The following is a 16039-nucleotide window of genomic DNA, read 5'->3' as shown; positions in this document are numbered from 1 at the left end:
ATGGCATCCAGTCCCAGCACTTCATGGCAGATAGATGGTGAAACAATGGAAACAGTGAGAGACTTTATTTTCTTGGGCTCCAAAATCACTGCAGATGGTGACTGCAGCCATGAAATTAAAAGACACTTACTCCTTGGAAGAAAAGCTATGACCAACCTAGACAGTAGATTAAAAAGCAGAGACATTACTTTACCAACAAAGATCAGTCTAGTCAAAGCTATGGTTTTTCCAGTAGTCATGTATGGATGTGAGAGTTGGACTATAAAGAAAGCTGAACACTGAAGAATTGATGCTTTTGAATTGTGGTGTTAGAGAAGACTCTTGAGAGTCCCTTGGACTGCAAAGAGATCCAACCAGTCCATCCTAAAGGAAATCAGTGCTGAATATTCATTGGAAGGACTGATGTTGAAGCTGAAACTCCAATCCTTTGGCCACCTGATGCAAAGAACCAACTCACTGGAAAAGACCCTGATGCTGGGAAAGATTGAAGGTGGAAGGAGAACAGAACGGGTCAACAGAGCATGACATGGTTGGATGGCATCACCGACATGATGGACATGAGTTTGAGTAGGCTCTGGGAGTTGTTGATGGACAGGGAAGTCTGGCGTGCTGCAGTTCTTGGGGTCGCGAAGAGTTGGACACAACTGAGCGACTGAACAGAACTGAAGGAGTCAGGGGAAAAGGCTGAAAAGACATGCTTCCACCTGCATCAGCCTCTCTTAAGCAACCTTCTGGGTGCTGTACAACCTGTCTGCTTATATGCTATTGGCTAGAACTTAATACCCTGCACACATCTTGCTAGAACAAAAGCTGGGCAATGTAGTCTTTATTCTAGGTGGAAGTGTGCTCAGCTAGAGATCAAAATTCTGCATTAGGGGTGTGTGTGTGTGTGTGTGTGTGTGTAGAATGCAACATATAGGTTTATAAGCATATAGAATAAACTCTAGAAGCATATAAACACTAAAAAATGGTTATGTCTGGAAAGTCAAATTAGGGAGAATTCTTTTACTTGCTTCTCCATATCATCCTGAATTAATAAAATTATTTTCAATAAAAAAATAAAACAATATTATTTTTGAAATCAGGAAAGCAACCATAAATATATCTCAAGTTTGAAGAAAAAAGAGATAATGACGTTAAAGTCCCATAAGGTAAACTTCAGCAAGCATTATGTATTGGCAACAATACTGTATGCCAGGGTTTGAGTATACTCATTTATGCTCATGCAGTTATTAAGCAATCTTAAAACTTTCAGACCATAGTAGGTATTGAACAAAAGAAAGGCCAAACAAAGAAGACATGAAAACTTCTTTTCTGATCTAAAGAAATAAGAAATCTACTGATGACACTTTTATCATGATTCAGTGAAGACTTCCTTTTACAAACATTTCATCTCCCCATGAGATTCACCCAATGAACATTAATTGAGAGCCCACCATGGACCAGGCAATTTATTAGGCCCTTTCAACCTTTCTCATATAATCACTCACAAAAAGTTTAGCAGGCAGACACTTTTGTCCCGTTTCAGAGATGAGGAAGACAAGCCTCAGAGAGATGAAAGAAGTTGGGGTTTTTGTTTGGTTGCTTTTTAAATTTTCACTTATTTAGCTTTTGGGCCTCAAGTTTTCTCTAGTTGCGGTGCATGGGCTTCTCCTCGCAGTGGCTTCTCCCATTGTAGAGCACGGGATCTAGGGAGCGCGGGCTTCAGGTGTTGTGGCTTGCAGGCTTACAGTGCAGACTCAGTAGTTGTGGTACACAGGCTTAGCTGCTCCGTTGCTTTGGGGATCCTACTTCCCCAACCAGGGATCCAATCCATGTGCTCTGCATCAGCAGGTGGATTCTTAAGCACTGGACCACCAGGGAAGTCCCATTATTTTTTTTTTTTAATACCTGGAAGACCCGTGTTTCTTGGACTGAGAATTACCATGCTGGGCATCAGTGTTTTCTACAAGGGTTAGGACCTGAAACTTTTGAAAGAACCATTCACCTTTCAGGCAAGCATTTCTGAATTGTCCATCACCAACCATTTCTTCTTGGATATCATTATGTTTGTTGATTGGAGCTATCTTTTAAGTTGATGCATCTCTGGATCCAGATAAAACATTAAACTGTCTTCCTTCTCCATCAAGTGTACAATGTTTAAGCTATTATTGGCATTTCAAGTCTTCTGGAAACAGTATGGCAGTATACGCATGGCCCATAGCACAGTACAAGCTGCATCTAATAACAGTTTTCATTGCAGAATGTTTTCAGATTCTTAAATAAATTAGATCTTTGGTTGAGACCCTACGGATGATCCCTGGAAAGCCTTTCCCACCTCATCTCTAGTATTGACCATTGCTGCTCAACCCTAGTTCTCCCTGACTTCTAAGCTCATCCTTTTACTACCCCACTGAAGGATGTCTCCAAGCTGGATCAACCCCAAGTCCTCCTGCAGAGGCCAAGGGATGATAAATGACAAATATTCCTCACCCAAACTCCCTGTCTCATACCTTAGGAGCCTCAGAGTCTGAGGCTTTCTAAAATTAGGTCAATCACTTCCTTCCTTACCTCCAGCCAGTTTTAACTATAAGCTCTCCTATCCATCTTCCTTACTGGCTGAATTTTCCTCTGTGCTTTCAAGGACTACCAAACTCAGCAGTATTTTTCCTATTGCCCTCTTAACTTCCCCTGGGAGTCTGACCTGTTACTCATTTTGGACCCGGTGCCTTGTGAACTTGATAATGGTCTTCCTTACCTTACTCAGCTCTGACGCAAGTGAGGAAGAGCTTCCCAGGTTTAGTCACTCCTTAGAGATGGGGCTATGGATGTCAAGCCACCCCTCCACTGTATGTCCAGTGATTTTCCCGGATGCAGAGGGAGTGGTGGAGAGAACTTGGGCTTTGGACTGAGACAGACTTAGGTTTGAATCGTAGCTATACAATAATTCTGAGTCATGATTTCCTTATTTCTAAAATGTAGGTGACAAATGCATTTTTTCCAGACTGCATCTGAGGGTTAATCAATGTAAGTATTTTGTTGCCTAGCACCTAGGAATCATTTAATAACTTTTGTTATTTATCTTACCTCCAGTATTCTTGATTGAAAATGCCCTAAATTCTCATCATATAACTAAAGGACACTAATATCAATTATAATTAGGCCAAGAGTTACACAGCATAACCATTAAAACATGGGTCCAGGACAGACGGCCTGAGTGTGAATCTCAGTTTCACTGATTAGTAACTATGTGACCTTGGGCATTTACTTAAACCCTCTGAACATCAGTTTTCTCAACTGCAAAATGAGTTTTATGATTGTACCCACTTCACAGGGCCAAATCACTTAGAATAATGCCTTGACCATTATAAGAACTTAATTTGTATGTGATATTATAGTTGTTACCATGCATTGAAATCTTGTTAAATTCCAGGCTCTATGTTAAACTCTTATTCATCCTCTAGCATTTTCACAATGACTCAGGTCATAGGATCCTTGCCTTTGAGCTAGGGAAACTGAGGTTCAAGTGGGAGGATGACTTACACCCTGATTCTAGAGCAAGTAGGTGGCAGAGGCTGGATTCATGACAGGCAGTCACCACCCTTTTCACTCTGCTCTGAGGTTATCTCCCTCTGACTCCGGCTTATTCTCTAAGGAGCCCCCTTGGCTCCTTCCCAACTTCCTATCCTGATATCTCAAGGACATTTCCACATTAATCTTGGTTTCCTTTGCTATTTATGTCCTGTTACCTTTCCCAAGCTTTATCACAAGGGTTGATTAATCAGAAACTGTTTCTCAGCGGTTATAACCCTAAAGGAAATATATTAGAGCCTCTGTAACCATTCCTGATCTCAGCTCATGAATGATGGGCTGTTTATCAGAGAGCAGAAGGCAGCCCATTGTTGGGACGTAAAGAAAAGGTGACCAGGTTAAAAGCCTCATATAAGACATGGGTCTCTGGGACCTGCTGAGTAAGCTGATATGCCTATGGTTCTTGGTAAACAGGATATTTTCTTAGGCTCCAAAATCACTGCGGATGATGACTTCAGCCACAAAACTAAGACACTTGCTCCTTAGAAGAAAAGTTAAAACAAACCTAGGCAGCATATTAAAAAGCAGAGACATTACTCTGAGACAAAGGCCCATATAGTCAAAGCTATGGTTTTTCCAGTAGTCATGTATGGATGTGAGAGTTGTACCATGAAGAAGACTGAGTGACAAAGAATTAATGCTTTTGAACTGGGGTGCTGTAGAAGACTCTTGTCCCTTGGACAGCAAGGAGATCAAACCAGTCAATCCTAAAGAAATCAACGCTGAATATTCACTGGAAGGACCAATGCTGAAGCTGAAATTCCAATTCTTTGGCCACTTGATGTGAAGAGCCGACTCACTGGAAAAGACCCTGATGCTGGGAAAGATTGGGGGCAGAAGCAGAAGGGGATGACAGAGGATGAGATGGTTGGATGGCATCATCAACTCAATGCACATGAGTTTGAGCAAACTCTGGAAGATAGTGAAGGACAAGAAAGCCTGCCATGCTTCAGTCCATGGGGTCACAAAAAGTCTGACATGACTTAGTCACTGAACAACAACAACAATCAGGATGGTGTTGGCCCAAACTGCTAACACTCATCTCTGCCATGATGTGAAAGAGGTCTTCTAAGAGCAGAGATGCATAGCCACAGAGATGGACCTACATTCCACCTAACAACCAGTAGAAATTACAATGGTAGCAGCTACCTCTGACTGGAGGCTTCTTGTGTGCTAACGAGCAGGTACACACACCTCCTGGGTGTCAGCGCTTACCAGTCCCTGACTTGCCCTTGAAGCTTCAAGAATCCCAAACAACCCAGAGCCCCCAAGAGGCACCATGGTAATTCTTGCCTCTTTATCCATGTATTCCTTCATTCGACATTGATATCCTAACTATCTATTATGGGTCTTTGGTGAGGGGAATTGTGTCCCCCTTCCCAAAATTCATATCTTAAAGTCCTAACCTCCAATACCTTGGAATGTGACCTGATTTGGAAATAGGGTCATTGCAGATGTAATTAATTAATTAAGAGGAAGTCACACTGGAATAGGGTGAATTGTGTCCTTATAAACAGGGACAATTTGCACACATACACACAGGGGTAATACCACAGGAAGATGAAGGCAGAGAGCAAGGGCATGTGTCTACAAGATGAGAACCACCAAAGCCTGCCAGCAAACCACCAGGAGCTAGGAGAAAGACATGAAGTAGATTCTTTCTCATAGCCCTCAGAAGGAACCAAGTCTGCAGACCCCTTGATCTCAGATCTCTAGCCTCCAGAAATGTGAGAAAATACATTTCTGTTGCTTTAGTCACCCAGCCTATAACACCTTGTTACAGCAATACTGACAAACTAATACAGCATCAGACATGAAGTTATGGGAATCAGCACTGAGCAACACAGGTGAGGTCCCTGCCCACGCTGAGTTTACCTCTCAGTAGAGAATACCCTAAGAATACAAAATCAAATACACTGCAACTTCAGGTCATGATAAGTGATGTGAAGGAGACTAAAGCAGGATAAAGGGATGGACAGTGAACAATGTACTTACAGAAAGTATCTGTGAGGAGGGGATATTTTGAGTAGAGGCCTGAAAGACGTGAGGGAGTAAGTCATGCGAAGTTGTGAAGACAGAATATTCCATGTTGGCCCCTTTGTCTGGATGGGCCCTTGCCAGCACCCTCTCCTAACCCTCCCAGCACCAGCTAACTCATTCTAGTCTCAGCTTAGATGCCCTCTCTTCCAAAGAGACTTGACTGACCCCCAAGCTAAGCTAAATGCTGCCCTTCTATGGACTCCCAAACACCTAGAGTACAGGTATCCCTCAACAACTTGTTTTATAATTTTTTTTGTTAGTTTTGTTTCTTTCTACATAAATTGTGCTTTCACAGAGGACAGGACCATGTCCTATTCATTTCTGTGTCCCCAGAGGTCAGCAAAGAATCTGGTGAACAACAGGTGTGATAAGTTTGTTATACAGATGGTTGGATGGATGGATGGATGGACTGATAGACAGATGAATGGGTAGAAGAAGTGAATGGAATTATGTTATTTATTCCTCACTACAACCTTGTGGGATAGTTGTTATTGTACTTATTATACAGATGAGGAAATCTTGGTCTCACTGAGGAGGGATCTGGGCTATTCACACTATTCATACTGACCATGTTCTAGGGCACAATTCAACTGGCCCAAATTGTTGAAGGACCTAGATGAGCAGTCACCCATTGGACCCAAGTTCCTTGAAGGGCACAGCCGTTTACAAATTACAGTCTGACATTTTCATTTGTTCCTCCGAATAGCCTGAAAATATATAAACAGGATAACTGTCTTTATTTGACAGGCAGGAAAATCCTGATTCAGGGGGGTGAACTGAATTGCCCAGGCTCTCACAGCTAGCAAGCAGAGCGAGGACTTCTGACTCCGTGTTTTTCCATTCGTGGTGCTGCTGCCCCAACTCACTGACCCTTGGAACCATATCTTAGATGCTTAGAGCTAGGAGGACATGGACTTCATCTAGGCCAGCCTCTTATAGATGAGGAAGGAGAGGCTCAGAGCTGGCAACCCCATGCTCACCATCCTTCCTTCAGACTGACCCCATTTCACTTGCTCTAAGAAAGTACCACAGGGATGCTACTCTGTTCAAAGACAACAGGAAGCACCTGCCCTTTGTAATAAAATGAACAAAAAGCAAAACAAAGAAAGAGAAAAGGAAACTGTCATCTAGACAGAACCCTAAAACTCATTTTTCCCTGAGAATGGCAAGCTCTTCTTCAGTGCCCCTTTCCCTTTAAGACCATAAACTTTTCTGGAGGATTAAATCAGAGGAGGACAGAGTGATGATAAATCCACCAACCACAGCAGACCCTCCATCAGCCCTTTAATGAGAAACATGTGAAGAACTGATGCTTTTGAACTGCGGTATTGGGGAAGACTCTTGAGAGTCCCTTGGACTGCAAGGAGATCCAACCAGTCCATCCTAAAGAAGATCAAGCCTGGGTGTTCATTGGAAGGACTGATGCTGAAGCTGAAACTCCAATACTTTGGCCACCTCGTGTGAAGAGTAGACTCATTGGAAAAGACTCTGATGCTGGGAAAGATTGAGGGCAGGAGGAGAAGGGGATGACAGAGGATGAGATGGTTGGATGGCATCATCGACTCAATGGACATGAGTTTGGGTGAACTCCGGGAATTGGTGATGGACAAGGAGGCCTGGCGTGATGCAGTTTATAGGGTTGCAAAGAGTTGGAAACGACTGAGCGACTGAACTGAACTGAACTGTGGAGGCGGAGGGGCATGGCGGCAGGGATGGACAGGGTTCATGGAGTTTCTCCCTCTCTGGAATGGATGGGGATGGCTGGATTTCTCCAGGGACCCAGCATTCCTAGTGGGAAATGGAGGGGAGCAGGAGCCCCGCCACAGCCAGCAGTCTGCGGGGCAGCAAAGGTGACTGTGACTTCACTCCCACCATCCACATGGCCCAGCAGCCCTCTGCTCTGCCCTGGATCTCTGTGCCAAGCTCAAGGTTATGGATTCAACCCAGAGAGGTCAACGTCAGATCCAGGAGCTGCAGTCTGCCCCCATTCCCCATGAACAGGGAGAAAATCAAGCATGCAACACATTTGGGGATATAATATCTCAAATCTGGTCTAAAGTTGAAGGTTTTTATGCTGGAAGCCTGCTTCCACTCCTGTGTTCCAAAAACACGAGCAATATTCACCTCTCATTCAAGGATGAAGCCTCAGTCCCTTCCTTCTATCCTGGGATCATACCCACAGTCAAATGATAAGTAAGGCAGCTCACCCAACTTGAGAACTGTCTCCCCAGCATCACTGTCTCTCCATCCCTAGAGCACCTACCTCAGGTCTGACCTCATCACCTCTTGCATGACCTTCTTATTGTAGCAGACCCTCCCTCCCCTGACAACCTACCCCACATGTTGACATGCTCTCCTGCACAATTAACCTGATTAGGTCAGTTCCCAGCTCCAAACGCCAGGTTCCTGTTTCTGTTGTTGTTGTTGTTGTTGTTCAGTCACTAAGTCATGTCTGACTCTTTCTGACCCCATGGACTGCAGCACACCAGGCTTTCTCATTCTTCACTATCTCCTGGAGTTTGCTCAAACTCATGTCCATTGAGTCAATGATGCCATCCAAACATCTCATCCTCTGTTGCCCCTTCTCCTCCTGCCCTCAATCTTTCCCAGCATCAAGGTCTTTTCCAATAAGTCAGCTCTTCGCATCAGGTGGACCAAGTATTTGGAGCTTCAACATCAGTCCTTCTGATGGATATTCAAGGTTGATTTCCTTTAGGTTTGACTGGTTTGATCTCCTTGCTGTACAAGGGATTCTCAAGAGTTTCCCTTGATATATGCCCAAATTCTTCATCAGGCTCTATATAACCCAACCTCAGCTCCTTATCTCTTTCCACCTCTGGCTCCCATTCTTCTCCCCAGCAGCTCTCAGCTGCTTGCAGTTACAGCCACATTGTGCCACGTATCATCTCCATTCACTTCCTCTTGTGACGCTTCTTCCTGGAACAACTCCCTCCCCTCACCATCTCCCACCTCTTATTGCACTGCCCAAATGCTACTCAGTCTTTGAGACCCAGCAGGGGCATCATCTCCTGAAGAGGCTTTGCCAGATGTCCCTCATACCAGCCCAGCTACCCAGCTGGGACAGGGGCTTTCACCTTGCACCCACAGCCCTGTCTTGCTACACCCACAGTAACAGCCAGCTAATCATGTCCCTTTCTTCTGACTCCTCCTCAAGGGTCAGGGCTGTGTTTTACTCATTTCCACATCTCCAGATGCTGGTCAAATCTCTGAAAAATCATAAGAACTCCATAAATGCCTAATGGGTGAATGAATGCATGGTTGGTGGAATTGATTTGAAGAGTCAGACACAACTGAGTGACCGAACAACAACAAATGAGGGATAGTAAAGAAGAGTCTAGGAGAGTTCCAGGTAGTGACACTTTTCATAAGACTGGAAACACACAACAAATGAAGGTTTAAGGAGTAGATGGCTGCCCCATTGGGTAGAGATGTCCCATAGGCAGTTAGATCTATGTACCTATATGGTACATATAGTTCTATGTACCTATATGGAGTTCAGAAAAGACTGCATCTGGATAAGGGATATCATTTGGGGAATCACTGCAGTAGCAAAATTGCTCAGAGAAGGATCTAGAGTGAGAAAAACAGGGGCGGGAACCCTGAGGAACACTGTCATTAAAGCATGGGCAAAGGAAGATAGTTCCATGTAAATAACAGAGGCTGCTGCTGCTGCTAAGTCGCTTCAGTCATGTCCGACTCTGTGAGACCCAATGAATGGCAGCCCACCAGGCTCCCCCGTCCCTGGGATTCTCCAGGCAAGAACACTGGAGTGGGTTGCCATTTCCTTCTTCAGTGCATGAAAGTGAAAAGTGAAAGTGAAGTCACTCAGTCGTGTCCGACTCTTAGCGACCCCATGGACTGCAGCCTACCAGGCTCCTCCGTACATGGGATTTACCAGGCAAGAGTACTGGAGTGGGGTTGCCAGTGCCTCCTCTGAAATAACAGAGGGGATGTGGCCAAAGAGGTAGGAGCCACTCCATCAGAATGTGATGCCACCCAAATCAAGGGATGAGAGCACTCCAAAGGGACCAGTGTTTCCAAATGCAGCCATCACTTCTTCTTTTATTTATTTGTTTACTTGGCTGTGCTGGGTCTTAGCTGTGGTATGGGAACTCTTAGCTGCAGCATGTAGGATCAGTTCCCCAACCAGGGATCGAACCTGAGCTCCCTGCATTTGGGGTGCAGAGTCTTAACCACTGGACCACCAAGAAAGTCCTCCAGCAGTCACTTCTTAAACAATGAGCAAGGCCTTTATAATCTAGTCCTTGCCTAGATTTTCTACCTCATCCCCTCACACTGTAAATTTCAGCCCTTCTGCATATCTTAGGGTTCTCTCAATCTTCTGTGACATTCTACCTTCCCATTCATTTGTTCATTAATTTCTTCTCCTGTAAGGTCCACACATTCCTGTGTGGTTCCACAGAACCCACCAGAAATTATCATCATCAATCAAATGTCATCTTGAACTTTTCCTCCAGTAAAGCTTGCCTAACCTCTTAACCACTCCTTCCTCTAGCCCGCCACTTTTCTATCAACTTGGCTCTTACACATCACCTGCAAGACTATATTTCTATTTCCATGCCTCTCTTCCCCATAAGATTGCCTTGTCTAGGGGCATAGGCTGTTTATTTATCTTTACAATGTCAAGAGCAGACACATGATGTGGCATGGTCAGCAGTTTATATGTTTTATTGAATGAGAAAGAATGAACAAAAGACTTGGCACATCAACATCATTCAGAGAACAAACCACTGGCAGTGTAAAAATCAAAATAGAGTTGAGAATTTTCCTTTGCTGGGTTTTGATTAACTGAGGTTTCCCTGGGTTAATGCTGGGATTGATACTATACAGAATACATTGAGGTTTGCCCTGGCCTATATGAGCTCCTGAATGTAGTTGCAAATGAACTAATCTGGGTGGGAGGGATCACCTTTGTACGGTTATATAGAAACATCCGTTTGTGTTGAGACTGCCAAACTGGCTTTCCTTTAGCCCCACTGCACCAAGGGTGTCTCATAAATGTTAAATAATCATAATGACCACACTCAAGGGGGTATCAGTGGTCATAAAACCTGGCTTTTATGGATGCTTGTCTGCATCTCCTGGTGGCTGGCTACAACTTACACAGGCCTGATGGCCAGAGGGCTCCATACAGGCTGCATCTGGGAGACCTCTACGCTTGGGTGGCTTGGATTCAATCACAAGTTGGGACGCCCAACCATTGATTGATTGAGGAAGGCCACCCACACTGAGCCTTCTGGAATCCATTGGTGAGTCACGGGCCAAAGGATTATGTCTTCAATATGGGCCATCAGGCCTGATACCAAAGCATTTCCTGCTTACAGCTTAGGGGAGCTGTCATTAATGAGGGTGATGACCTGCGGGTCCAAGAAATAGCCAGATGAGAGGAAAACCATAGTCTCATTTACACCTCATGGGACATAGCTTCCTAAGCTTTTCTGTTTGATGCTATATTCTCCAGCAAAACTCATTTTACACTCATCCTATTATTTATCCTTGTAATCATTCATTTCATGGACATTAATTGAGCATGTGGGCTAGACGTTAGAAGTACAAAGATGAATAAGACACAATTCCTACCCTTTTGGGTTCATTGTAGATGAAGAAGAAACCATTCCCAGGTAATGTGTTATGTATCAATGGCCATTGCATGCATGAGTGTCCAGTCACTCAGTTATGTCCAACTCTTTGCGACCCCGTGGACGGTAGACTACCAGGATCCTCTGTCCATGGAATCTTCCAAGCAAGAACACTGGAGTGGGTTCCCTTTTCCTTCTCCAGGGGATCTTTCTGACCCAGGGATCAAACCCATGTCTCCTGCATCTCCAGCATTGGCAGGCAGATTCTTTGCCAGTGAACCACCTGGGAAGTCCCATATATGGCCATAGGGGTCTGTGAAAAGGGAAGAAAGGGGACCACAGAAGTCATATTTCTACTGAGTTTTAAAGGATGAATAGGATTCCAACAGGCAAAGAAAAGGGAAGAAGAGAGGTGCTGGGTATCCAGGGGGGTGAGGAGGCATTTTAAACAACTAGATACATAGAATGAGAGGAATGCAAAGTAGGGGGTCAAGAGCAGGATCTCTGCCTCCATAATTTCAGGGGTACCACTCACATCAGAGTCTACAAAGTCATGCAGTGCATAACCTGGTGGTTATATGCCCCTCATGGCCCTCTTTGGGAGACTTGGGTTCAATTCCTGACTCTGCTATTCACCAGCTGTATGACCTTGGGTGATGCTCTTGCTGTTCCTCATTCCCTTTAAGTGTGGAATAAAGAAACTGAACTAGATGGTATCCAAATAATCTCTTTTCCCCAGAGTCCTCTATAAGTCCAGCTGAGATGAAATGACAAAGGAGTTAAAGCTTGTTATTTGGGGACTGAATTAGGTATTGCCCTTGGAAATAAAACCCTAATCTTTCCCCAAATTCTTGATTTATGTACACTTTTAAACATAATGTTGGTTAAACAGTGATATATAGAATGTGAGCACTAAAACAGAATTTAAAGATCATTTAACCCAAGTGGTTCAATTTTGAGAAGGTGAGACTGAGACCTAGAGACAGTAAATGATCCACCCAAAGGCACACAGTAAGTTAGGTCAAGATCAGAACCCTATCAGACGCTTTGTCCTAAGCCAAGCAATTACCAAGTTTGACACTGACACCACAACATTGCAACCTCCTTGGCCCTCATCCTATCAAGAAGCATAATGCTGCTAATGAAGGCTGCCTGTAGATCCACTCACATGCCTCCTGGACACCCTATTCCCACTCTGTTAGCTTCCAAACAGCAGAGCATCCAGCTGACCAAATCTGCAAATCTCGGACCATAGCACACCTCCACCTGATATTTCTTTGAAATATAAAAACTCCAAACCCTTTTTCTCATAATTAAATTAAATCTATATATATACACAAGTCAATTTCGATGTGGCCAAAATATTCCAAGCACCAGACATCCAAGTGAGAAACTCAAGTGTGATTCTTGCTCCTCCTCCTCTCTCCCATTCCCTCCTCCCAGTTCCAAAACATGTCCTTGTCTCCAACTCCACTGACCTACTTTAGAGCTATACCCTTTCTTACCAGAGCTATTACACTAGTCACCTGACTAGTGTCCCTCCCGCCCATCCATCTCCCTCCTCCTGCCACCATGATGGTTTTGACTCTGCCCTGCTCAAGGGCAAACCAGGGGCACTCCCACGTCTATCAGTAAAACCCAGTCTTGAGCCTGGCATCTCACATGTTTTCGATTTTCCCCCACCCACTTGCCATTGTTGATCTCTGCCTCTGTACTCCATAAGTATGCATAATTACCATTTATGGTTCTACAGGTATGTTGGGGCTTCCCAGGTGGCTCAGTGGTAAAGACTCCACCTGCCAATACAGGAGACACAGGAGAGGCCAGTTCAATCCCTGGGTTGGGAAGATCCCCTGGAGGAGGAAATGGCAAGCCACTCCAATATTCTTGCCTGGGAAATCCCATGGACAGAGGAGCCTGGTGCACTACAGTTCACGGGATCTCAAAGAGTCAGACATGACTTAGTGACTGAACACACACGCACACATGCATGCCTTGGGGACAGGTAAGCTGTGCCTTCTCAGGTCTCCACACCTTTTACTCAGCTGTTTTCTTTGCCTGGAATGCTTTCCCATCCTCAAATCCATCTCCCTTCTACATCCATCCTATACAAGTCTGCTCGGGGATACCACAGCAAAATTCCACAGACTGGGCAGTGTAAACAACGAAAATGTATTTCCTCAGAGTTCTGGAGGCTAGAATCCGTGACCAAGATGTCAGCAAACTCAGCTTCTGGTGAGAGCTCTCTTTCTGGCTTACAGACCGCTGCCTTCTCTCTGAGTGTTCACATGGGCTTTGCCCTGTGTGTGCACCCTGAGAGATAGCTCTCTGCTGTCTCTTCTTCTCCTCATAAAAAGCCCCACCCTTATGAACTCCTTTAACTTTAATTGCCCCCTTAAAAGCCCTATCTCTAAATACAATCATCACATTGAGGGTTAGAGTCTCAACATACGAATTTGAAGGGCACAATTTAGTCCATAACACCTCCATTATAGCGCTCATCTCTATGTATTACAATGTTTTCTTTTCATGTCTTTCTCCTCCATTGGCTTCTGAGTTCTTGAAGAAAACTAGAAGTCTGTGAATCCTCATGTCAGTGAAGACTGGTCCAGGTTTTGTGAAGCCCAAGGCTTATAAAATATGAAGGGCCCTCACTAAGGAAGGGATTAAAACTTAGGTCCTAAGAGACTTGAGGAAGGGCCTATGCAAGTGAAGAGCTCTGGAGCTTCAGTTTCATAGTTTCACAGTTTACTGCCCCTGGGCGCATAATAAAAAGTTTCATTGGGTCCTACAAAGACCACTGGGCTGGGGCGCATTCAAACTTCTCATCTGATTTTGGACAGATAATTTCATTATCCACACCTCAGTGTTTATGCATGTGTAAAATGAACTTATAATACCTGCCATGAGGTTGTTTTGAAGATGTAATTAAATAACCTGAAAATATAGTAAATATTTGTTTACTTGCTATTGTCTGCTTCCAACTACAATGTAAGCTCCATTAGGAAAAGAGACTCTGCCTTGGTCGTGGCTGAATCTTTTCCATGATGGAGCCTGGAAATGGTTGGATGCTTCATAAATATTTGTTGAGTGAAAGAATGTAGTGCCTTGTAGGACCTGAAAGAATGGTGCTTGGTATCCATTGTTAAGTTCTCCCAGTTTTAACTATCGCTACTATTAATGAATCTTTAGTTACATGAATAAGGAAGAGACAGAAGATACTAACGATCAGAAGACATAAAAATCACTGTAAACTAGACTCTGGAGAGCATTATCATTCAAATCTCTTATTCTCCTAAATGTTTTGAAACTTAGAATAAGAAAATATCTGGAAGGAAGAAAGAAAGTTGAGAGAGGGAAGGAGAGAAGGAGGAGAGGAGGCAGAGAAGAAAAGAAAAAGAGATAGACAAAATATAACAAAAGAACATTGAAAACTGTCCAGGCAATGGAGATAGGCAAAAAGGAAAGCCCCAGAAATTTGACATCGTTTCTTCCAGGACCAAGATAGCTTATTTATTATTCATTGTTCATCAGCTCCCCTTGTGCTCTCAAGCAAGGAGGGGGTGTGGCTGGGTGCAGAATGCTCCCTCATCAGCCTTCAAAAAGGGCAGACAACCTCAAGTCATGTCAGGCCCCAGTCTCTTCCATCTTGGAGCTGAGAAGCTAGTCTTCCAATTTAGCTCTGAACTCCTCACCCCAATCAATTAAGAGAAATCTCATCAAAAACCCCAAATAAGTTTAGTTGGCCTGACCTAGCTAAAGAGGCACGGTTCCTCCTAGAAGAATCTATCATGTTTAAATGGCTCACACTGATGGTTGAGGAATTCAGGGAGAGAGACTGCAGCCCACACACAAGAGCTGAGAGAGACCCCCACACTTGCAGAGGGCCCCCTCCATGACAGATGGGGAAACTGAGGTTCCAAGACAGCCAGCGACTTTATCAAGGTCACAGAACTTTTTATTACTATTGTTAAAAGGAATCCCTGAGACAGATCTGGCTTCCTACACAGTCCATTTAATTCTCACACTTGACTGTGTCAGTAACTCTGACTTGTGGTTCAAGGTTCAAGGCTCTTATGAGCCTGACCTCAGCTTCACAGACCTTGTTTCCGCTTCTCATTTTGCTTCCTATGTGCTATGGGAACTTGGACAAGTGACAGCACCTTTCTGGGCCTCAATCTTATCCTTTGTAATCTGTCTCACATATGTGCTGTTAAGATTAAGTAAGACAGCATGTTTTTAAAAGCTGGTACTTTTTGTGCTTAATAAATGCTGATTTCCCACCTTCTCCCTTCCTCCTTCTGGCTTCCCTGGTGGTTCAGACAGTAAAGAATCTGCCTGCAATGCAGGAGACTCGAGTTCAATCCCTAGATCAGGAAGATCCCCTGGAGAAGGGAGAGGCTACCCACACCAGTATTCTTGCCTGGAGAATTCCATGGTCAGAGGAGACTGGTAGGCTATATAGTCCATGGGGTCACAGAGTAGGACACTAAGTGAGCAACTAGCATTTTCACTTTCCAACCTCCCCGCTTCTCCCCCGGCCTTCCTTCTTTCCCTTTCCCTTCACTCCTCTTTTCTTCCTTTGTTCTTCACATAACAAAGGATGAATGCGAAGAAGTAGAACACAGGGTCCTCACTCAGAGGAAGTTCATCTCCAATCAGGCTTCTGTTTTCACTTCTGTAACACATAAAGGTGGGAATACACAGATGTCAGTCCCTGTCCTCAAGGAGCTTATAAAGAACCAGAGCTACATACAAGGGAGAGAAAACCCCACAGAAAGCATGACATTTTCAAGCATTCAAAAAGA

This window comes from Cervus elaphus, chromosome 20, assembly GCF_910594005.1.
Source record: "Cervus elaphus chromosome 20, mCerEla1.1, whole genome shotgun sequence".
In the NCBI taxonomy this organism is placed as follows: Eukaryota; Metazoa; Chordata; class Mammalia; order Artiodactyla; family Cervidae; genus Cervus; species Cervus elaphus.
This window is presented reverse-complemented; position numbering follows the sequence as displayed.